Source organism: Acanthochromis polyacanthus, chromosome 14 (genome assembly GCF_021347895.1).
Source record: "Acanthochromis polyacanthus isolate Apoly-LR-REF ecotype Palm Island chromosome 14, KAUST_Apoly_ChrSc, whole genome shotgun sequence".
Taxonomy (NCBI): domain Eukaryota; kingdom Metazoa; phylum Chordata; class Actinopteri; family Pomacentridae; genus Acanthochromis; species Acanthochromis polyacanthus.
In genome coordinates this window covers 13879154-13903748 of record NC_067126.1, presented here as the reverse complement: position 1 = coordinate 13903748, position 24595 = coordinate 13879154, and the positions used below count along the sequence as shown (strand labels likewise).

Here is a 24595-nt window from a genome sequence, read left to right as displayed (position 1 = left end):
GTGTGTCATTTCCATAGTCATTTTGGCCCACGTCTGCGCATAAATCACCAATTTGTTTAGAAAGATCATCTTAAAGTCTGTGAGCATTGTTTGAGCTTTTCTCCAGGTTACTCACGTCCATTGTGTTCCTTTGTTTGTCACGTGTCTCTTCTTTGTCTTAGAGTCGAACTTCTGCGTTGTTATTCCAGAGCAAGTTCATTGAAAACCTTTCTTTAGAGCCTGTTCACCAAAATCATGAGGCAGCATGCAATTTTAGGGCATTTAGAAAGAGATTACTTCACTCACTCAGAGCGACATGAAAGCGTGCGTACATCCCACTGAAGTTCGGCCATCATTACTAAAGATAAAGAAACCAGATGCAATCTGAACTTGACTTAATTATTAATAAAACCCAGAAAAATTGAACCAGTGGCTACAAAGAATTTGTCATTGAAAGGCAGAATTTTGCTAACCAAAGCTAAGGAATATCCCGTTCTTACATATGCTGCTTATCTCTTGATAACAAAAAGGTCTCAACAGATATTGACAGGTTGCTATGTAACTTTATATGGAGGACCAAAATCCACTCTATTAAAAACATCAGTAATAATGAACTCATGTGATAAGGGCGGCCTTAACTTTTTAGACTTTTACACTTTAAACAATACTTTCAAAATAAATTGGCTTAAACAATTCATTAAAACCCACTCTCAATTTGGAACTTCATACAAATTTTATTTTCTCTAAATTAGGAGGCCTAAATTTCCTTCCATTTTGTAATTACAGTGTTGAAAAAAATCCCCTTAAAACTATCCAACTTGCATATACAGATGCTTCTCTCTTGGTCATTAATCTGCAACAATTTAATCACCACATAGATACTACATGTGGAACAATAAAGACATCATATACAGAAACAAATCCCTATTTTACCCTTTCTGGTATACTCACAACATACTCTTGGTTCATCAGCTGTTTAACCCAGATGGGTCACTCATGACATATCAAGAATTTACTCTAAAATATAGTGCCATAATCCCTTTTAATGAACTTAATGTTGTTATAAATGCAATCCAAAAAGGAGTTACAGTGCCTTGTGAAAGTATTCGGCCCCCTTGAACTTTTCAACCTTTGGTCACATTTCAGGCTTAAAACATAAAGATATAAAATTTTAATTTTTTGTCAAGAATCACAACAAGTGGGACACAATCGTGAAGTGGAATGAAATTTATTGGATATTTTATACTTTTTTAACAAATAAAAACCTGAAAAAGTGGGGCGTGCAATATATTCGGCCCCTTGCATTAATACTTTGTAGTGCCACCTTTTGCTGCAAATTACAGCTGCAAGTCGCTTGGGGTATGTCTCGAATCAGTTTTGCACATCGAGAGACTGAAATTCTTGCCCATTCTTCCTTGCAAAACAGCTCGAGCTCAGTGAGGTTGGATGGAGAGCGTTTGTGAACAGCAGTCTTCAGCTCTGCCCACAGATTCTCCATTGGATTCAGGTCTGGACTTTGACTTGGCCATTCTAACACCATGGATATGTTTTATTTGTGAACCATTCCATTGTAGATTTGGCTTTATGTTTTGGATCATTGTCCTGTTGGAAGATAAATCTCCGTCCCAGTCTCAGGTCTTTGCAGACTCCAACAGCTTTTCTTCCAGAATGGTCCTGTATTTGGCTCCATTCATCTTCCCATCAATTTTAACCATCTGCCTGTCCCTGCTGAAGAAAAGCAGGCCCCAAAACCATGAGGCTGCCACCACCATGTTTGACAGTTGGATGGTGTGTTCAGGGTGATGAGTTGTGTTGCTTTTACGCCAAACATATCGTTTTGCATTGTGGCCAAAAAGTTCGATTTTGGTTTCATCTGACCAGAGCACCTTCTTCCACATGTTTGGGTGTCTCTCCCAGGTGGCTTGTGGCAAACTTCAAACGAGACTTTTTATGGATATCTTTGAGAAATGGCTTTCTTCTTGCCACTCTTCCATAAAGGCCAGATTTGTGCAGTGTACGACTGATTGTTGTCCAATGGACAGACTCTCCCACCTCAGCTGTAGATCTCTGCAGTTCATCCAGAGTGATCATGGGCCTCTTGGCTGCATCTCTGATCAGTCTTCTCCTTGTTCGAGGTGAAAGTTAGAAGGACGGCCGGGTCTTGGTAGATTTGCAGTGGTCTGATACTCCTTCCATTTCAATATGATATTTGCACAGTGCTCCTTGAGATGTTTAAGCTTGGGAAATCTTTTGTATCCAAATCCGGCTTTTAAACTTCTCCACAACAGTATCTCGGACCTGCCTGGTGTGTTCCTTGGTCTTCATGATGCTCTCGGCACTTTAAACAGAACTCTGAGACTATCACAGAGCAGGTGCATTTATACGGAGACTTGATTACACACAGGTGGATTCTATTTATCATCATCAGTCATTTAGGACAACATTGGATCATTCAGAGATCCTCACTGAACTTCTGGAGTGAGTTTGCTGCACTGAAAGTAAAGGGGCCGAATAATATTGCACACTCCACTTCTCAGGTTTTTATTTGTTAAAAAAGTATAAGATATCCAGTAAATTTCATTCCACTTCACGATTGTGTCCCAATTGTTGTTGATTCTTGACAAAAATTAAAATTTTATGTCTTTGTTTGAAGCCTGAAATGTGGCGAAAGGTTGAAAAGTTCAAGGGGATCGAATACTTTTGCAAGGCACTGTATGTTATTTAAAAGTACAGCAGGACAGACTCCAACATTATTACCCATTGATCCAACCAAACTTGAAATTGGTCGGATTGTTTCTCAACAAGCAATAGTAATCGTCATATATGCTCATTCAGAAAGATGTCGTATCAGTCCCATATGTGGATCTTATTGGAACACCTTTATTAATAACCTTAACTGGAGAAAGACCTGGAACCTGCCAGCAAGATATATGACAAATAATAAAATAAAAGTGTCTTTTTAAAATAATTCACAGATTTTACCTATCAAAAGTCTTTTTGTGTTACAGGGGCAGTTGGAGAACCCAGGCGGCAGACGAAGCGAGACTGGCAGATAAGTGAATTATTGAAGTTGTTTTATTAAACCAGAATCTAAACTTCTATATAAACTGAGAACAGGACTGAGGAGGCAGAGCAAAAACAAAACAATACTAAATGCTATGAAACCAAGCAGCTGAAGACGACAGAGCTAAGGAGAGGTACTCACACACAGGGGAAACTAATAACCAAGGGAGCAAACAGGCCTGAGGTCAATCCAAAACATACAGGAGCAAAACAGAGTCCAAGAGGGGAAATCCATAAAGGGGGGAAGCAGAAGTGTCCATAAACTGACATAGTCCAGAGGTGGTAGGTTTTGGTGGGGGAACTGAATCTGTGACACAAGTGAGTCAATGATCCAGCAAGGATTGAAAGAAGGCACAGAGCTTAAATAGCTGAGGTGAGGTGGAGAACAGGTGAGTAGTGTTTAGCTGATTACTGCAGCTGACACTCATAGCAGTAATCAGCTAGTAGAGGGCAGGTAGCGCAAGAGGGTGACTGATTGGGAGAAAGAGACAGGAGGGAGAGATGACAGATAGAGGGATCCAAAGAAAAACAAGTCAAAACACACAGATGAGCAATAATGGGGAAAAGAAGGAAAAGGAGGAAGAAGGGCAGGAGCTGGAACAGGATCCTAACATTTTGCAGCAATTTAAAAGAGACATAGATATGAACTTGCTCTTTCTGTGAAGGACACCCTGAAGATGTATTTCATTTATTTTGGTCTTGCCCCTTCTCCACCAAATTATGGGTAGATATTTGCAAATTGATTTCTACTTGTATTGAATCAGATTTTTTCTTATGCTTTGAACATATATTGTTTGGCTTCACAGACTATCCATCTACCAAAAGAAAACAATTTTATATTAATAATCTTATTATATATTTAGCCAAAAGGCATAGCCACAAATGTCGATACAGTAATCAGAACCACTGTGGGAAATGGTGTGTTTCATAATTGCTAAGTGTGCATATCTAAGAGTTGTATTGGTTCTGAGGAATAGGAAGGTCAAGAGCATCATTACCACGGTGTGACTGTAATGAAACAAAGAGTAGAAAAGTCCAGAATCAATAAGAAGGAGCTTATGCTTTATTTCTACTTATTACTCATGTGATTGAATGCAAGGATGATCAAGACATAAAGTGATTGATAATCAAAGTACAGACAGTTTTTGATAATAAAGATACAGATAGTTTTTGACGTAAGCCATAATCATTAAAGAACATGAGCTTGTTGTGTGTGCAGTCTCTAATCTTGCTTTGCAGGGATGAAGTCTTTCCTACGAGAGCGATAATGACAAAACATCAGCTGTGACAGAGGAGAACGGACCAACGCAGCACCGGAGGGAGCGGCCAGCCAAGATAGATATACACACTGTTAGAGTATAAGAAGACTGGGTCAGGAACAGGTAGCAGTCTGATTCCATCCGAACAGACTGAACACTTGTTGTTGGTTAGGGACAGAGGATTCAGGCCCAGAGCTCTGTATCGCACATTCAATTTTGCTGTAATAAATACTTTTGATTTTAAGAAGAAGTCTCCTGACTACTCCATCAAAAGAACTGGGTGGAAATAGCCTTACACATATTCTGTTGGGTTGTTTAATTGTAGGATAGACTGATTTCCAACACTACTTCTTTCCATTTTTGATAATGAAGCCTAACAATACATTAAAACTATTAGACATTCCACTAATAAGAAGGCCATTAAGACTGTTGATCTCTGTGCTCTTTTTAATATATTTGTATAATGTAATGTTCTGAGGTGCTACACCTGATATTTATAAGCCCCCTGGCGCTGTTTTTTTTTACAATGTATTGTGTTGCACTGTTCTGCATTGTTTCTTTAAATAAAGACTTCTATTTAAAAAAAGAGAGAGGAGACAGAGGAAAAGGGAAACCTGTCAGGAGGAGACACGTAGAGTGCCTGTATAACCAGAGTAGTGACATGACGGGTCCAAAAAATTTTGGTCACGTGATGTATAGGCGCCATTTTGTTTCCAATTCATGAACGCCGGGTTTTCCTTTTAACGTTGTTTACACCGCAGAGTGTAAATCTAGGTCTTTCTTCGCTCCCTATATACCTGAAAAATGACGGGCTGTTGTGCCTTTGGGTGCACAAATCGGTCAGAGAAGGGATTCCACATGTTTAGATTTCCCAGTAATAGTGAAAGAAGGAAACTGTGGGAAAATAAAGTCCGCAGAGTGGGATGGAAACCGACTTCATCATCGTTTTTGTGCCAGGTTAGTCCCATGTATGTACTTTCATGTTATGATGTATGGGTGAATGACAAATAGAAAGGTTGGATGTGATTTTGGGCAGTTGTGGTTGTTTTGACTTTGACTATTTTCATGCATGGAGATGCATGAAATACGGGCCGCTGAAGTTTAACGGGTTACCCCGTTAAACTTCAGCGGCCCGTATGTGCAAACGTATTTTGCTAAATTGACCGAAGCTGCAAACTCGATGATAGAAACATTATACACCCATGGAAAGCTTAGATTCTCATGAATCCGCCGGTATAAACCACTTTCAGATGTGATTACCACAGCGGGTAATATAAACACATTTGTCCAACAAACAGCAAATAACCTAAACAGCACAACTCACCTTTGAAGGCTCAAAACAAGTCACAGATGAAAATATTCCACAGAAAAACAGCCATAATCCAACCTTGGACATCCAGACAAACAAGCCAGTAAAATATTTTGTCCAAAACATGTCTTGAAATCAGTAAGCAATCCACAAATGGCTAGTTTTCGTGAATGTGCACCTCGCACTGCGCATCCCCATATTGAGTGAATGGAAACAAAATGGCGTCAAATCCCCAGTTGTCGCCACTCTGGTTATACAGGCACTCTAGAGACAGGGGGAGAAGATGAGGAAGCGAGAAATGAGGAGAAAAGGAGGGACACAGAGAGGAGAAGAGAGGAAAGAAGAAGGTAGACAAGGGACCATGGCTGGACTGTGACAAGGTCACTAGAATCAGGAAAATGCCAATTGAAATGCTTGCCCTACATACAGTATCTCAAAAAGTAAGTACACCCCTCATATTTCTGCAAATATTTAATATTATCTTTTCATGAGACAACAATGAAGAAATGACACTTTGATACAATGTAAAGCAGTCGGTCTACAGCTTGTATAACAGTGTAAATTTACTGTCCCCTCAAAATAACTCAACACACAGCCATTAATGTCTAAACCACTGGCAACAAAAGTGAGTACACCCCTAAGTGAAAATGGCCAAATTGGGCCCAATTGGCCATTTTCCCTCCCTAGTGTTGAGCAACTTGTAAGTGTTGCAAGGTCTCAGGTGTGAATGGGGAGCAGGTCTATTAAATTTGGTGTTATCGCTCTCACACTCTCTCATACTGGACACTAGAGGTTCAACATGGCACCTCATGGCAAAAAACTCTCTGAGGATCTGAAAAAAGAATTGTTGCTCTACATAAAGATGACCTAGGTTATAAGAAGACTGCCATCATCCTGAAACTGAGCTGCAGCACGGTGGCCAAGTCCATACAGCAGTTTAACGGGACAGGTTCCACTCAGACCGGGCCTACCAAAGAAGTTGAGTACACGTGCTCAGCGTCATATCCAGAGGTTGTTTTTGGAAAACAGACGTATGAGTACTGCCAGCATTGCTGCAGAGGTTGAAGGGGTGGGGGGGTCAGCTTGTCAGTGCTCATTGCACACTACATCAAATTGGTCTGCATGGCTGTCGTCCCAGAAGAAAGCCTCTTTGATGATGCACAAGAAAGCCTGCAAACAGTCTGCTAAAGACAAGCAGACTAAGGACATGGATTACTGGAACCATGTCCTGTGGTCTGATGAGACCAAGATAAACTTATTTGGTTCAGAGTGTGTCACGCGTGTGTGGCAGCAACCAAGTGAGGAATACAAAGACAAGCGCGTCTTCCCTACAGTCAAGCATGGTGGTGAGAGTGTCATGGTCTGGGGCTGCATGAGTGCAGCCGGCACTGGAGAGCTACAGTTCATTGAGGGAACCATGAATGCCAACATGTACTGTGACATACTGAAGAAGAGCATGATCCCTTCTCTTCGGAAACTGCGCTGCAGGACAGTACTCCAACATGACAACGACTCCAAACACACCTCCAAGATGACCACTACTTTGCTAAAGAAGCTGAGGGTAAAGGTGACGGAGTGGCCAAGCATGTGTCCAGACTTAAACCCATATTAAGCATCTGTGGGGTATCCTCAAATGGAAGGTGGAGATGCACAAGGTCTCTAACATCCACCAGCTCCATGATGAAAGCATGGAGGAGTGGAAGAGGATTCCAGTGGTAACCTGTGATTGTGCCAGTGAATTCTGGGGGTCCTGTCAGTTGTAGGTTGTAGGTTGGGATTTATCTAGATCAGGCTTATCCTGACACATCCCACAGATGCTCAATAAAATTTGAATCAGGGAAGTGTGGAACTCGAGTGAACAGTATTGCTCTGTCATGTTTCCCGGGCCACTCCTGACCAATTTTTGCTGTGTGTCAGGTTGGGTTGTCCTGCTAAGGGTGGCAACTGGCAATCAAGGACTGCTGTTGCCATAGGGGATGGAGTGTTGGGGGTTGCTTGACCTGCAATGCTTAGATGGGTGGTACATGTCAAATATCCACATGAATGTCAGGACTCAAAGTTTCCCAACAGAACAATGTATTACAACACAAGAAAAACACTCAGAGTGCAGTACTCCACCAAGGCTGCTTAGTCGTTGTATGATTTCAGACAGATAAGTCCCGATAAGTCCGCAGTGGTCAATTTGCTGTAGGATGGCAATCATGTGATCATCAGCAGGCAGCTGACGTAGGGTTCACTTCTTGTTATAGTTACAGTGACACCATGTCACTATCTCAGAATTTACAGAAATATTTAACAAATCTGTGGATCCAGACTATAAGCCGCATCATTGCCAAAATCTAATGAGTTGGTCTTTGTCTCATTTCTGATAAAATAAATTTGTGTCCGGATAGTCTTTTTAAATGGTGAGGGAGGTGTGCTTAATTATTAATGAAAAGCAACAACAATGTTGTGAGTGCTGACCGTAAAGCATAACATATACAGTGCCTTGCAAAAGTATTCGATCCCCTTGAACTTTTCAACCTTTCGCCACATTTCAGGCTTCAAACATAAAGATATAAAATTTTAATTTTTTGTCAAGAATCAACAACAATTGGGACACAATCGTGAAGTGGAATGAAATTTATTGGATATTTTATACTTTTTTAACAAATAAAAACCTGAGAAGTGGGGTGTGCAATATTATTCGGCCCCTTTACTTTCAGTGCAGCAAACTCACTCCAGAAGTTCAGTGAGGATCTCTGAATGATCCAATGTTGTCCTAAATGACTGATGATGATAAATAGAATCCACCTGTGTGTAATCAAGTCTTCGTATAAATGCACCTGCTCTGTGATAGTCTCGGGGTTCTGTTTAAAGTGCAGAGAGCATCATGAAGACCAAGGAACACACCAGGCAGGTCCGAGATACTGTTGTGGAGAAGTTTAAAGCCGGATTTGGATACAAAAAGATTTCCCAAGCTTTAAACATCTCAAGGAGCACTGTGCAAGCAATCATATTGAAATGGAAGGAGTATCAGACCACTGCAAATCTACCAAGACCCGGCCGTCCCTCTAAACTTTCACCTCGAACAAGGAGAAGACTGTTCAGAGATGCAGCCAAGAGGCCCATGATCACTCTGGATGAACTGCAGAGATCTACAGCTGAGGTGGGAGAGTCTGTCCATTGGACAACAATCAGTCGTACACTGCACAAATCTGGCCTTTATGAGAGAGTGGCAAGAAGAAAGCCATTTCTCAAAGATATCCATAAAAAGTCTCGTTTGAAGTTTGCCACAAGCCACCTGGGAGACACACCAAACATGTGGAAGAAGGTGCTCTGGTCAGATGAAACCAAAATCGAACTTTTTGGCCACAATGCAAAACGATATGTTTGGCGTAAAAGCAACACAACTCATCACCCTGAACACACCATCCCAACTGTCAAACATGGTGGTGGCAGCCTCATGGTTTGGGCCTGCTTTTCTTCAGCAGGGACAGGCAAGATGGTTAAAATTGATGGGAAGATGAATGGAGCCAAATACAGGACCATTCTGGAAGAAAAGCTGTTGGAGTCTGCAAAAGACCTGAGACTGGGACGGAGATTTATCTTCCAACAGGACAATGATCCAAAACATAAAGCCAAATCTACAATGGAATGGTTCACAAATAAACATATCCAGGTGTTAGAATGGCCAAGTCAAAGTCCAGACCTGAATCCAATGGAGAATCTGTGGGCAGAGCTGAAGACTGCTGTTCACAAACGCTCTCCATCCAACCTCACTGAGCTCGAGCTGTTTTGCAAGGAAGAATGGGCAAGAATTTCAGTCTCTCGATGTGCAAAACTGATCGAGACATACCCCAAGCGACTTGCAGCTGTAAATGCAGCAAAAGGTGGCGCTACAAAGTATTAATGCAAGGGGCCGAATAATATTGCACGCCCCACTTTTCAGGTTTTTATTTGTTAAAAAAGTATAAAATATCCAATAAATTTCATTCCACTTCACGATTGTGTCCCACTTGTTGTTGATTCTTGACAAAAAATTAAAATTTTATATCTTTATGTTTTAAGCCTGAAATGTGACAAAAGGTTGAAAAGTTCAAGGGGGCCGAATACTTTCACAAGGCACTGTAACATACACAGTCATCCCCTAACCAGACTAACGTAAGAGCTAAGGAAATAAAGTGCAGGTATTTCTATGGCTTTTATGATGTTTTATGTTTTACAAACGTGGGATTTGATAAACACATTACAGCTAAAATTTTGCATTCCCATATCCCCACATTTCAGCCAGTCTGTAATGCCTGTCCTTTGCATGGAAACAAGAACTTTGTTTGTAAAAGAACATAAGAGGAACATATATTTTTCAACTTTTCTTGTTTGAGAGTGGAAATAACACTTATCTAAATTTTAACTTTAATCTAGCTTTCTTAAAAATCAGAATTTGAATCATTTCATGGGTTTAGTGTATTATTATATTGCTACATTAGTGTCTGTGTGAAGTCTTACTTGCTTAGCTTCCGAATCCAGCCTCTGACGCTTTCTGGAAGGGCTGTCTGGAAGGATAATTGTATCAGAGTCCGATGAAGCAACAGATGAAACCTGGGACTCAGTTGAGGCTACCATGGAGACAAATTCTAACCACAATTGGCGACAGGAGAAAGAAGACATGTTACACATAGTTCCCTCACACCCATACCGTATCTAATGAAGAATATAAGCTTCACTTGAGATTAAACTTAGCTGTATTAGAAATAATGATTCACCTCGTGTCACTATTTGAGTAAATAGGTTAATAAAGATTACAAATTTAACTGGAACAAACCTTTTTCATATGTAATGGTTAGCACCCCAGTGGAGGGATCTTTTATGATGTCCTCAAAGACATCATCATCCAACTCAGTCCCTGAACTGTCAACGACTCTAACACCTTCCATTACAGCTGGGACACCAAATTTGGCAAATGCTAGGAAACAGGAACAAAAGCGGAAACCAAAAAGTTGATATCTTTAAGGGCTGGACCCGAATATCTGTTTATGATGGCGGTATCCGAATATTAAACTGCTTCTCAGATATTTTGGTGGCATAACTGTGCACTCTAGCTGCCTATACTCACTTGTGTCCTCCATTTTTGTAACAAACAACATCATTTTAGTAGCTTACTTTACTGGCAGGTCAACAGGGCAGGTCATAGGTCACACAGTAAAGATTTACAGAGCCATCTGCTAGATCAAACAGCAAACTACATCACATTATCTGTTGGGCTCATAGACAGTTCATTTTGAATTCAAACCTGTCATTAGAGTTACGATCTGAACTTTTGGTTGAAGATTTGATATGAAGCGAGAGCCCTAATCTCCAGTAAATCAATTTTATATAGCTAAATTCAGTTAATAGCACAGTTAAAGCTCCTTGCGCAAATCTCACATTAACAATATCAAATTCTTACCTGCATTCAAAAAGTCTGATAGATTTGGCTCAGTTATTCGAACAAACGTTTGGGCATCGCCAAGTTTCACCTTCAGTAGCATGTTTCCTGCAGAAAGTATATTGCACATAAGCAGAATCAGCACAGAGGAAAAGTTCACATGTTCATTCTTACAATAAACAAAAACAACAAAATAAGTTTGACAGGCACATAAAGCCAGTTCTAATTACATTAAGAAGGTTTTTCTTAGATGAATGCATGCAACTTTTGATTAAAAAACGGCTTTAAGCCACATGCAGTTGACAAGGTATCAACTAGGCTAACAACTCATCTTGTCTAAGGTAAAAACACCACAAAATAATTTTTAATAAATCACATTTCTCTATACAGCAATACGCCTTCTAGAATTAAAACATACTTTACGATGATCAGCCCTGGTCACTTGTCTACATATTCTGACCTGAGGCTGTCAAATATCATAAACTTGAATGGTTTGTCAATAACAGTCACTGTAGTTAAGTCAGTTCATTTTAAGGCCACTGAGACATTAATGTCAAGTAAAATTTACTGCCCAATACACATTAGACAGAACTACATGAATAGGAAATCACCATTCTCCTAGTTTTAATGAGCTATTACAGTCTGCTTCACAGTCACTTTAATGGACAAGAAAAATAGTGTTTGCAGCTGAAAGAGTAATTCAACATTAACAGTTACACTACATTGAAAATTGTTTTTTGGTCAATAAATAAGCCAAACATAAATCTGTTAGGTTGTACAATAACTACATATGTAAAACTTGCATACTAAATCCTCTGGTTCACTTACCATTTGTACTTGTTGCGTGGCCCGCGCGCGCAATGTAACCCGAGGTGGCTAACTAATCAAGCTAAAGTTAGCTAATTTCTCCCCTCTCAAACTCTGAACACTATGCATGGGTACACACCTCAATCACTCTCTGGGCTTATATAAACCGTATTGACCTTATGTCGTGTCTAGTCCGACGCTATCTAGTTAGTTAAAAAGTTTACCGACAATGGCACAATTAAGCTAGCATTCACTCAGTCACCTTAGCTCTTTTAGAATTCGGTATTTTCAGATACAAAACCGCCAGAAAATAACTGAAATGTTCAGTGAACAATGATATAAAGTAATTCTGACAAGCTGTTTCAGTTGAAATTCCAATTAACTACTTTAGTAAGTAATGAGGAGAAACTTACCGCACTCTTTCCACTTTGAGAAAATGGCGTACTCAACATTCCAAGGAGTTTGAAAATGAGGAGGACGTGGGCAGAGCTCTTCAGAGTACTTCTAACACTACCTTATTTAACGCTGGGAATTAACACCAACTCCAACTCCAGGGGCCTGTTTCACGAAGCAGGTTCAAGAAACTCTGAGTTTCTTCTGCGACTCTGAGTTGATCTACTCTGAGATAGAAAACTCTGAGTTTTCGGTTTCACAACGGCTGATATGAGTTGGGTTAATTAACTCGGAGTAGGTTGACCCGGGCTGAATCCCAAACCGCCCCCTACACACTCCCCCTCCACTACCGAGTGTCACTCCAAAAGAAGTCACACTCGCAGCTGTGGAGGGCACCTATTATTGAAGGGGGAGGGTATAAATACGATCGTCAGGAATGGGACGCCCTGTCGCCTCACTGGAAAACGGAAGATGTCATCGCCATGGTAACACAAAGACGCCTACTGTGCGTGGCTGTAGCGCTGTGGCACAGGTTGCAACTAACAAGGATCGCTGCTGCTTCCAGAAGACGAAAGCATCCCACTTTTTTTCACTAGCATGTTTTCCAATCCTATTGTCTGGCATTTCAAATCCAACAAATGAATGAATGAATAAATGAATTCTGTCAGTTGTGTTCAAATTTTAAGGTGTCAGGGGATGCACAATTAAATCAAACGTCAGCAGAGAAGAAGATTTGTTTCTTTTGTTTTATCTTTTTACACCACTCTTTTTGTGATGTTCTGTCAGTGTGAAAAAGGCGTGGGAGAAATAATGGATGCATGTGGAACTTACATCAATATGTTGTTTCCTCCTCCATTTTGACGTTGCACTTCCTGAAAAAGTTGTCCAGAGTGAGCATTGATGCAGACTCGCTATTTAAGGGCTGAACAGTCCACTCTCCCTCCGCACTACGCGGTTTGGGACGGCCCTTAATATGGAGGACCCTCCACGGGAACGCGCAAACGGAGGGGTAGTGTGTAGGGATAGTGTGTAGGGGGCGATTTGGGATTCAGCCACTATCCCCACATTTAATTGTGCACCCCCTGACACCTTAAAATTTGAACACAACTGACAGAATTCATTAATTCATTCATTTGTTGGATTTGAAATGCCAGATAATAGGATTGGAAAACATGTGAGTGAAAAAAAAGTGGGACACTTTCGTCTTCTGGAAGCAGCAGCGATCCTTGTCAGTTGCAACCTGTGCCACAGCGGTACAGCCACGCACAGTAGGCGTCTTTGTGTTACCATGGCAATGATGTCTTCCGTTTTCCGGTGAGGCGACAGGGCGTCCCATTCCTGACGATCGTATTTATACCCTCCCCCTTCAATAATAGGTGCCCTCCACAGCTGCGAGTGTGACTTCTTTTGGAGTGACACTCGGTAGTGGAGGGGGAGTGTGTAGGGGGCGGTTTGGGATTCAGCCCCAGAGTGAGCATCGATGCAGACTCGCTATTTAAGGGCTGAACAGTCCCCTCCCCCTCCGCACTACGCGGTTTGGGACGGCCCTGCGGCCCTTAATATGGAGGACCCTCCGCGGGAACGCGCAAATGGAGGGGTAGTGTGTAGGGATAGTGTGTAGGGGGCGGTTTGGGATTCAGTCTCGGAGTTACGCGCGTGCACCGCAACTCTGAAAAGACAGCATCAATGGAACCCCGATTCGACGAGTCACCATGGAAACGGAGAAGCGAAAGGCTGCGTTTTTGAAATGGAAGTTTTTCACGCGCTCATATGGCGAGTTTGAACACGTTTTTAGAAAGAAGTGCAACACCGCTGCAGCTGCAAAAGAGAGGGAGACGACGTGAAAAACACTGCTGCCCGGATCAATGCGTAAGTTTAAATGTAGTCCTTTGTAATCGTAATAATATTACAGGGAATAACTGTCTGAATGGCAGCCTAGTATGTTATTTCATTTAGGTGAAATCCCGCTGCGGGGAGAAGCGCACGTGGCAGCAGCTTAAGATGAAATATAGAAACACTGTTCAAACAGGTCAGACCTCGGCATTATTTCATGGAGGTACTTCATGTTGATCATGTTTTACATTGTAAAGTAGCCTAAATATTAAGTGCCTGTTTGACTGTGCAGTTGTTTTATCCACACATAGTCTAAATGTCTGCATCCATATCATGTCCTGTTAAATAATTAAGCCGATTTAAACTAACATAGACTTCTGCTCAGCCAACAGAAAGAAAGCAGATGCCTGTAAAACGGTGGTATAAAAGGTCATGGATGCATATATATATATATATATATATATATATATATATATATATATAGATACACACGTGGACAAAATTGTTGGTACCCCTCAGTTAAAGAAGGAAAAACCCACAATTCTCACTGAAATCACTTGAAACTCACAAAAGTAACAATAAATAAAAATTTATTGAAAATTAAATAATCAAAATCAGCCATCACTTTTGAATTGTTGATTAACATAATTATTAAAAAAAAAAAACTAATGAAATAGGGCTGGACAAAAATGATGGTACCCATAACTTAATATTTTGTTGCACAACCTTTTGAGGCAATCACTGCAATTAAACGATTTCTGTATTTGTCAATGAGCGTTCTGCAGCTGTCAACAGGTATTTTGGCCCACTCCTCATGAGCAAACAGCTCCAGTTGTCTCAGGTTTGATGGGTGTCTTCTCCAAATGGCATGTTTCAGCTCCTTCCACATATGTTCAATGGGATTCAGATCTGGGCTCATAGAAGGCCACTTTAGAATAGTCCAACGCTTTTCTCTCAGCCATTCTTGGGTGTTTTTGGCTGTGTGTTTTGGATCGTTGTCCTGTTGGAAGACCCATGACCTGCGACTGAGACCAAGCTTTCTGACACTAGGCAGTACATTTCTCTCCAGAATGCCTTGATAGTCTTCAGATTTCATCGTACCTTGCACACTTTCAAGACACCCTGTGCCAGATGCAGCAAAGCAGCCCCAAAACATTACTGAGCCTCCTCCATGTTTCACCGTAGGGACATGGATGCTTGGTTTTTGAGTCTATGAACATAGAGTTGATGTGCCTTACCAAAAAGCTCCAGTTTGGTCTCATCTGTCCAAAGGACATTCTCCCAGAAGCTTTGTGGCTTGTCAACATGCATTTTTGCAAATTCCAGTCTCGCTTTTTTATGAGTTTTTTTCAGCAGTGGTGTCCTCCTTGGTCGTCTCCCGTGAAGTCCACTTTGGCTCAAACAACGACGAATGGTGCGATCTGACACTGATGTACCTTGGCCTTGGAGTTCACCTTTAATTTCTTTGGAGGTTGCTCTGGGCTCTTTGGATACAATTCCAACGATCCGTCTCTTCAATTTATCATCAATTTTCCTCTTGCGGCCACGTCCAGGGAGGTTGGCTACTGTCCCGTGGGTCTTGAACTTCTGAATAATATGAGCCACTGTTGTCACAGGAACTTCAAGCTGTTTAGAGATGGTCTTATAGCCTTTACCTTTAACATGTTTGTCTATCATTTTTTTTCGGATGTCCTGGGACAATTCTCTCCTTCGCTTTCTGTTGTCCATGTTCAGTGTGGTACACACCTTTTCACCAAACAGCAGGGTGACTACTTGTCTCCCTTTAAATAGGCAGACTGACTGATTATGAGTTTGGAAACACCTGTGATGTCAATTAAATGACACACCTGAGTTAATCATGTCACTCTGGTCAAATAGTTTTCAATCTTTTATAGAGGTACCATCATTTTTGTCCAGGCCTGTTTCATTAGTTTGTTTTTTTTAATAATTATGTTAATCAACAATTCAAAAGTAATGGCTGTTTTTGATTATTTAATTTTCAATAAATTTTTATTTATTGTTACTTTTGTGAGTTTCAAGTGATTTCAGTGAGAATTGTGGGTTTTTCCTTCTTTAACTGAGGGGTACCAACAATTTTGTCCACGTGTGTATACACACACGTGGACAAAATGAAACAGGCCTGGACAAAAATGATGGTACCTCTATAAAAGATTGAAAACTATTTGACCAGAGTGACATGATTAACTCAGGTGTGTCATTTAATTGACATCACAGGTGTTTCCAAACTCATAATCAGTCAGTCTGCCTATTTAAAGGGAGACAAGTAGTCACCCTGCTGTTTGGTGAAAAGGTGTGTACCACACTGAACATGGACAACAGAAAGCGAAGGAGAGAATTGTCCCAGGACATCTGAAACAAAATTATAGACAAACAACTTAAAGGTAAAGGCTATAAGACCATCTCTAAACAGCTTGAAGTTCCTGTGACAACAGTGGCTCATATTATTCAGAAGTTCAAGACCCACGGGACAGTAGCCAACCTCCCTGGACGTGGCCGCAAGAGGAAAATTGATGACAAATTGAAGAGACGGATCGTTCGAATTGTATCCAAAGAGCCCAGAGCAACCTCCAAAGAAATTAAAGGTGAACTCCAAGGCCAAGGTACATCAGTGTCAGATCGCACCATTCGTCGTTGTTTGAGCCAAAGTGGACTTCATGGGAGACGACCAAGGAGGACACCACTGCTGAAAAAAACTCATAAAAAAGCGAGACTGGAATTTGCAAAAATGCATGTTGACAAGCCACAAAGCTTCTGGGAGAATGTCCCTTGGACAGATGAGACCAAACTGGAGCTTTTTGGTAAGGCACATCAACTCTATGTTCATAGACTCAAAAACCAAGCATACGAAGAAAAGAACACTGTCCCTACGGTGAAACATGGAGGAGGCTCAGTAATGTTTTGGGGCTGCTTTGCTGCATCTGGCACAGGGTGTCTTGAAAGTGTGCAAGGTACGATGAAATCTGAAGACTATCAAGGCATTCTGGAGAGAAATGTGCTGCCTAGTGTCAGAAAGCTTGGTCTCAGTCGCAGGTCATGGGTCTTCCAACAGGACAACGATCCAAAACACACAGCCAAAAACACCCAAGAATGGCTGAGAGAAAAGCGTTGGACTATTCTAAAGTGGCCTTCTATGAGCCCAGATCTGAATCCCATTGAACATATGTGGAAGGAGCTGAAACATGCCATTTGGAGAAGACACCCATCAAACCTGAGACAACTGGAGCTGTTTGCTCATGAGGAGTGGGCCAAAATACCTGTGGACAGCTGCAGAACGCTCATTGACAAATACAGAAATCGTTTAATTGCAGTGATTGCCTCAAAAGGTTGTGCAACAAAATATTAAGTTATGGGTACCATCATTTTTGTCCAGCCCTATTTCATTAGTTTTTTTTTTAAATAATTATGTTAATCAACAATTCAAAAGTGATGGCTGATTTTGATTATTTAATTTTCAATAAATTTTTATTTATTGTTACTTTTGTGAGTTTCAAGTGATTTCAGTGAGAATTGTGGGTTTTTCCTTCTTTAACTGAGGGGTACCAACAATTTTGTCCACGTGTGTAGATAGATAGATAGATAGATATTTAGTTCTCTTTTGTGTCTTTTGGCCCCTTCACACCACAAAAGACCTTGTAACTGTAAGTAGGCAACACTCCAAACATTTATCCAAATGGTAGTTTAAGTTTTATACAGAGGTGTGTTACTGATAGTTCTCTTCCCATTCAGATTTTAGGTGGAATATAGAGTGTGACATTTAGCCTAAACTGAAGTATTGCACATTCTCATCTTTTTAACAGAGCATGGCTGGACAGCAGCAGGATGGTTCCTCAGCTTCCACTGCACAGACTGACACAGTGAGATGGATGTTCAGGAAACACCAGAGGTTCATTCTGTGGAATTCATGTGCAACTGTATAATTTAATGTCCTCTATGTATTCCCAATTATCAGTAAAACGGATTTACAAACTGCATTTGCTGAGAAAAATCCAAAAAACAGATTAGGAGGGCAGATCTGGAAATTGAAATACTGGAGCACAAGTTAGAGGTGGATGATGGTCACAGGTGAATTATGTTAATTATTGGAACATGAACTGAACTATCTCTTTTATTTGTAGGAAATAAAGAAGACCAAATGAAATGTGTATCATGTCTTTATTTGCTGTGGTGGTGATGATGGTGACTACTTTCAAGAGACAATTGAAGACTCAATTGTTCAGAGAACACCTAGACACTTAATCTGACTCCACCTTAGGGGTAGAATAAGTCAGGTGGTCCAAAACCCTCGATATCTCTAGCCAGACTCTTCTCCTCTGTTGTTTCCAAATGGTGGAGCAAATTATCAAACTCTGTGCATTCTGCTGAGTCCCTTTCTACTTTTAAAGACAATTGAAGACTCAATTGTTTAGAGAACACATAGGCACTTAATCTGACTCTACCTTAGGGGTAGAATAAGTCAGGTGGTCCAAAACCCAGCATTTATTTAGCGCTGACAAAGATTTAAAAAAAAAGGGGGGGGGGGGTTGGCAATTCTTCTGCAACCTTTGACCAATCGCACTTGAAACACTTTTTGCACTTACTACAGGTTTTTCCTTATGTCTGAATTCTTGCTTGTGTTGTACGTCGCTTTGGACAAAAGCATCTGCCAAATGAAATTGTAGAATTGTAGATGGTGACTTAAACTCTAAAGTGATTATTGCATACGGTGTCTCTGACTGCTCTGCTGTCCTGGATAGCTGCAGGTGGATGGGGTCATCATCTGGGTCTTCAGTTTGTAGGGCAGGGTGTTGCTCTCCTCTAATAGTAATATTATGAAGAACAACACATGCCACAGTAATATCACAGGCCCTCTCAGGGGTCACCCTGAGGAGACGTAGGCTCTGGAAACGGGCTTTCAGCAGGCCTATAGCCATCTCCACCTGGGCTCTGGTCCTGCAGTGAGTCCGGTTGAAGTTCTGTTGGGGGCCTGGTTCAGGGTCAGGGTATGAGGTCATCAGCCGGGGTTGGCATGGTAACCCCTGTCACCCAGCAGAAGGCCATCAAACTCTCCTGTAATGTATAGTGGATACATCAGAGTATATTAAAGGACAGAGACAAGAGAATTCTATTGTGAAAATCTTTAGGCTGCTCACCATGCTGCAGTCTGTTGCTCAGGTTAGACTCTCCATAAATCCTGGAGTCATGAACAGACCCAGACCACTTGGCCTCCACATTAGAAATGATGTATGCAGCATCACATATGATCTGGACAGTGCAGAGAATGACAGATGTTGAACGCAGTCTTTAACATTTAGAAACAGTAGTCAGTCTACCTGTAGCCTACCTGCACATTTATGTTGTGAATGGACTTCCTATTCATGATGTGAGGGAGCTGTGATGGGGATGTGTGTGCATCTATGCAGCTATTCACAGTGGGAAATCCTAAAAGAAATTCAAATGACTAATCCCAGTCTAAGGCTGCAGCACAATGTCATTAACAGAATATGATTTAAAATGAATGTAACAGATCTCTACATCATTCACCTGCAATTCTGTGGAACTCCTCTTGGTGTTCTGACAGGTTTATGTCCACAATGATGAGTAAAAGTCGTTTCAGAGCCAGGAAAACTTTTCTGACTGTCCTGCATACAGTTGTCTTACTGTAGTGCTCTGCATCTCCGATATTATATAAAAACTTCCATTTGCAAAGAACCGCAGCGCAACACACAATATCTGCTGGATGTGAGAGCATGACTGCAGTTGGTAATGTAAATGTAAGGACAGATTAGGTTGTTTATGTCGATTATGGACTTGAAACGATTACGAAACGGTACCGCTCAAACCTAGCCTAGCCATGCTAGATCCCATGTTTCTGACGGCACAAGGGTCTAGGGAAGCTCGACAGGGAGGGAGGCGGGCTAAAAGGTTGTCCATCAAATCCCTCTGCAGCAATTGGGTAGGTATACAACCAATCAACGTAACGAATAGGCTGACGTAGTTCCGAGAGCACCGGCAGATTGTGGCTAAGTCCCATTAGCTTCCCAACCAGCGGAGCCGCAGAGCCAACTGGTATATTAAGGATTTGCCATATCCCGTCGGCATAAGTCCAAATACGTCTTTCTTCTCAATGAAACACTTAAGTGCCGTCTTTTGTTTATCTTTCAAGTTGAATTTTAGCTTCAAATCTTTAAGGGCTGTGGCCAAAGCCGAGTCAAAAGATAACTGTTTATTGTGCGCCGGTTGTTTCTGTCAGAATCGTCACGTCTCTGTCGTCACTTCGTTACGCCCACCTTCTGACTCTACACTTCATGGTGATTCGTCCGACCAGTTTTAGGAGAATCCAGCCTCGAGCCTTATGGAAGGTAACTAGACCCTCCCTGGCAGAGAATTAAATTCGTTGCCGTGGGTTGTCTAGCGCGGCTAGGCTAGCTCAAACCAATAATTGTCCGGAAATGCGAGAACATTTATGCTCGGTCTGATAACAATCTACCGACGAATATTTAATTATCTGTGCAGTAATGCTGCTCCTTTATCTACTGGATCGTTAATAAAAGCTGTTCTACGCCAAAACTCGCTCGCTTACCGACTGAATGAATGAGGAAATGAAACAGCGTGTGTGGCTGAAAGTGGGCGGAGACGGAAAGAAACTCGCGGTTTTCTCAGGTAAACCTGCTGCCGAGCAGGTTCAACTCATAGAGTCTGTTACTGCGGTAACTGACCGAGAATTTAAGTTACCCCTCTTTGTGAAACAGGCTCGAGTTACCCCTCTGTCTCAGGGTTAAGTTACCTCACTTCGTGAAACGGAAAACTCTGAGTTTCCCTCATTTCAGGGTTAAGAAACTCAGAGTTTTCAGTGAACCTGCTTCGTGAAACAGGCCCCAGCTGTTGTTGAAATAACTCTGATAGAGTCAATGCACTTTGACACTGCATATTTAACACTGGGGAATTTACTGTGTAGGTGTATCTATGTATCTTATCTTATCTTATGATATTTGCTCAGATGGTAAAATGTTTTCTTGGGATTCATATGAATTCATGTTTGAAGACCTAGCTCTTTCTGAAGTGAAATGACAGGCAAAAGTTTACACAGTGAGACCTGCTTCTTTTTTCTACTGCCGGATTGGATGTTTTTAAATTACCATAACTCTGTCATTTTTTACATTATGGGGAAAATAATTTCAGATCTCACTTTACTTGGTGTTTCTGTCGCTTAAAATCATTTCGGTTTTCAGGTGACATTTACGGTTTTCTTTTAATTTGCTCATTTATACTGCTTCGCCACAGCCATTCTCAGCCACAGTCAAGCTGCTGTGTCTCTGTGCAGGCTCGTTAATCACCATGGTGATGACAGCAACTTGACCTGCACTGACAGGGCTTTAGGCTGCATTTAGGCTGCATTTTCATGCACATATAGCTGATGTTACAGTCTGTGGCAACTGGATTGACTGCAGTTCATTCACATTCACCACACACACATAAATCAGATAACATATGATATCACACACATATAGAGCTTATGACTCAAAGGTGCTTAGGAACAATACTGACATATACATGTCATTGCAGAAACTTTCAAAGAGACATAACATGAGCTCCTATCAAAATTTTGACCAGGTGAGATCTTCCTGTCTGTGCTTTTCAAAAATAAAAGCACACCACCATTTGGAAATCTTTATTGGTGCTGGAAATGCTGAAATTCATGCCTTTTGTAGCCTCTCTCACCAAAACCTCACTGCTAAACATAGAATTTAATAAATGGAGCTCAGCAGAACATGCAGGTGCACATACGTGCACGTCAGACGCTGCAGAAACTTCTCTCCTCCACACGACCTTACACACGTGGACAAAATTGTTGGTACCCCTCAGTTAAAGAAGGAAAAACCCACAATTCTCACTGAAATCACTTGAAACTCACAAAAGTAACAATAAATAAAAATTTATTGAAAATTAAATAATCAAAATCAGCCATCACTTTTGAATTGTTGATTAACATAATTATTTAAAAAAAACAAACTAATGAAATAGGGCTGGACAAAAATGATGGTACCCATAACTTAATATTTTGTTGCACAACCTTTTGAGGCAATCACTGCCATTAAACGATTTCTGTATTTGTCAATGAGCGTTCTGCAGCTGTCAACAGGTATTTTGGCCCACTCCTCATGAGCAAACAGCTCCAGTTGTCTCAGGTTTGATGGGTGTCTTCTCCAAATGGCATGTTTCAGCTCCTTCCACATATGTTCAATGGGATTCAGATCTGGGCTCATAGAAGGCCACTTTAGAATAGTCCAACGCTTTTCTCTCAGCCATTCTTGGGTGTTTTTGGCTGTGTGTTTTGGATCGTTGTCCTGTTGGAAGACCCATGACCTGCGACTGAGACCAAGCTTTCTGACACTAGGCAGCACATTTCTCTCCAGAATGCCTTGATAGTCTTCAGATTTCATCGTACCTTGCACACTTTCAAGACACCCTGTGCCAGATGCAGCAAAGCAGCCCCAAAACATTACTGAGCCTCCTCCATGTTTCACCGTAGGGACAGTGTTCTTTTCTTCGTATGCTTGGTTTTTGAGTCTATGAACATAGAGTTGATGTGCCTTACCAAAAAGCTCCAGTTTGGTCTCATCTGTCCAAAGGACATTCTCCCAGAAGCTTTGTGGCTTGTCAACATGCATTTTTGCAAATTCCAGTCTCGCTTTTTTATGAGTTTTTTTCAGCAGTGGTGTCCTCCTTGGTCGTCTCCCATGAAGTCCACTTTGGCTCAAACAACGACGGATGGTGCGATCTGACACTGATGTACCTTGGCCTTGGAGTTCACCTTTAATTTCTTTGGAGGTTGCTCTGGGCTCTTTGGATACAATTCCAACGATCCGTCTCTTCAATTTGTCATCAATTTTCCTCTTGTGGCCACGTCCAGGGAGGTTGGCTACTGTCCCGTGGGTCTTGAACTTCTGAATAATATGAGCCACTGTTGTCACAGGAACTTCAAGCTGTTTAGAGATGGTCTTATAGCCTTTACCTTTAAGTTGTTTGTCTATAATTTATTTTTCGGATGTCCTGGGACAATTCTCTCCTTCGCTTTCTGTTGTCCATGTTCAGTGTGGTACACACCTTTTCACCAAACAGCAGGGTGACTACTTGTCTCCCTTTAAATAGGCAGACTGACTGATTATGAGTTTGGAAACACCTGTGATGTCAATTAAATGACACACCTGAGTTAATCATGTCACTCTGGTCAAATAGTTTTCAATCTTTTATAGAGGTACCATCATTTTTGTCCAGGCCTGTTTCATTAGTTTGTTTTTTTTAATGATTATGTTAATCAACAATTCAAAAGTAATGGCTGTTTTTGATTATTTAATTTTCAATAAATTTTTATTTATTGTTACTTTTGTGAGTTTCAAGTGATTTCAGTGAGAATTGTGGGTTTTTCCTTCTTTAACTGAGGGGTACCAACAATTTTGTCCACGTGTGTAAAGCTATGCCTCATCGAACTTTTGACCTGGTGAGATCTTCCTGTCTCTGCCTTTCAAAATAAAAATCTTTATTGGAGCTGCAATTGATGAAATTATTGTTTTTGTAGCCTCTCTGACCAAAAGGTGACTACTAAACATAGAATTATATGAACGGAGCTCAGTAGAACGTGCAGTTGCACGTATGTGCATGTCAGACGCTGCAGTGATAATGGCCTCTGCACAGCCTTAACGCCACGTGTAATCAAAATTTTGACCAGGTGAGATCTTCTTTTCTCAGCCTTTCAAAATAAAAGCACACCACCATTTCAAAATAAGTCTCTTTAGGACCTCCAAATGACCAAATTGACCTCTTTTCAGGCCTTTCGCGTCACGCGAGGACTTGTCTAGTTCAAATTCAGATTTTAATAAACTGCATTTTGCTGCCATGCAGCAACCTTTGACCCCACAGACCCCAAACAAGGGCTAGATGATCCACGGGGGTCACTGACCAATAATTCAGTGGAATGATAACCTAAATCCCAGTGGTTTTCTTAATTGGCCATTTGAAGTCTAACAAATCAGAAGCTCTCAGACTCATGACCCTTCAGACCCTCTGAGTCAGAAAAGCCTGCACGGGCAAAACATATTTCCAAAAGTCGCACAGGTCTGAAAATCGAATATGTCACAGTAAATTTAATTTTTAATATTACTATGAATTACTATGAATCCCCAGAGCAGGCTACACAGTAAATGACTGTGATTTTTTAAAGTACTTAACTGTTCGAGGTTTCTATATTACCCGGTACACAATATATTATTGTGAATTTCTCCAGTACTGCAATGGTTACTGTGAACTTTTACAGTACTGTTCAAGTTACTGCTATTCCCTACAGTAAATAATATGTTACTGTAAATTCCAGTATATTATTGTGAATTTCTACAGTACTGCAATGGTTACTGTGAACTTTTACAGTACTGTACAAGTTACTGCTATTCCCTACAGTAAATAATGTTACTGTAAATTCCAATATATTATTGTGAATTTCTACAGTACTGCAATTGTTACTGTGAACTTTTACAGTACTGTACAAGTTAC

General features: G+C 41.0%; 1 protein-coding gene and 2 long non-coding RNA genes across 3 annotated transcripts in view; 1 reads left to right on the top strand and 2 right to left on the bottom strand.

The window, feature by feature from the left end:
- The window catches only part of LOC110970873 (complement C1q-like protein 2), a 33439-nt gene extending 20653 nt beyond the window's left edge, over positions 1 to 12786 (bottom strand). Inside the window, exons 1-5 of the transcript XR_007946616.1 lie at positions 12238 to 12786; positions 11039 to 11125; positions 10415 to 10555; positions 10099 to 10226; positions 2995 to 4390 (exon numbers count right to left, since the gene is read on the bottom strand). The gene's annotated coding sequence lies outside the window, so the exon portion shown is untranslated. Of the gene's footprint in view, positions 4391 to 10098; positions 10227 to 10414; positions 10556 to 11038; positions 11126 to 12237 lie in introns of the transcript that reaches the window.
- A 2619-nt stretch (positions 12787 to 15405) lies between these two features.
- LOC127537143 (uncharacterized) lies at positions 15406 to 23432 on the top strand. Its single transcript, XR_007946640.1, has 2 exons — positions 15406 to 15521; positions 22880 to 23432. It is a non-coding gene; the product is annotated as an uncharacterized LOC127537143 (long non-coding RNA).
- Positions 18210 to 20306, bottom strand: LOC127537148 (uncharacterized). The gene is made up of 4 exons (XR_007946645.1): positions 19592 to 20306; positions 19392 to 19489; positions 19201 to 19312; positions 18210 to 19117 (listed from the first exon to the last, which is right to left on the bottom strand). It is a non-coding gene; the product is annotated as an uncharacterized LOC127537148 (long non-coding RNA).
- Positions 23433 to 24595: the final 1163 nt, after the last annotated feature.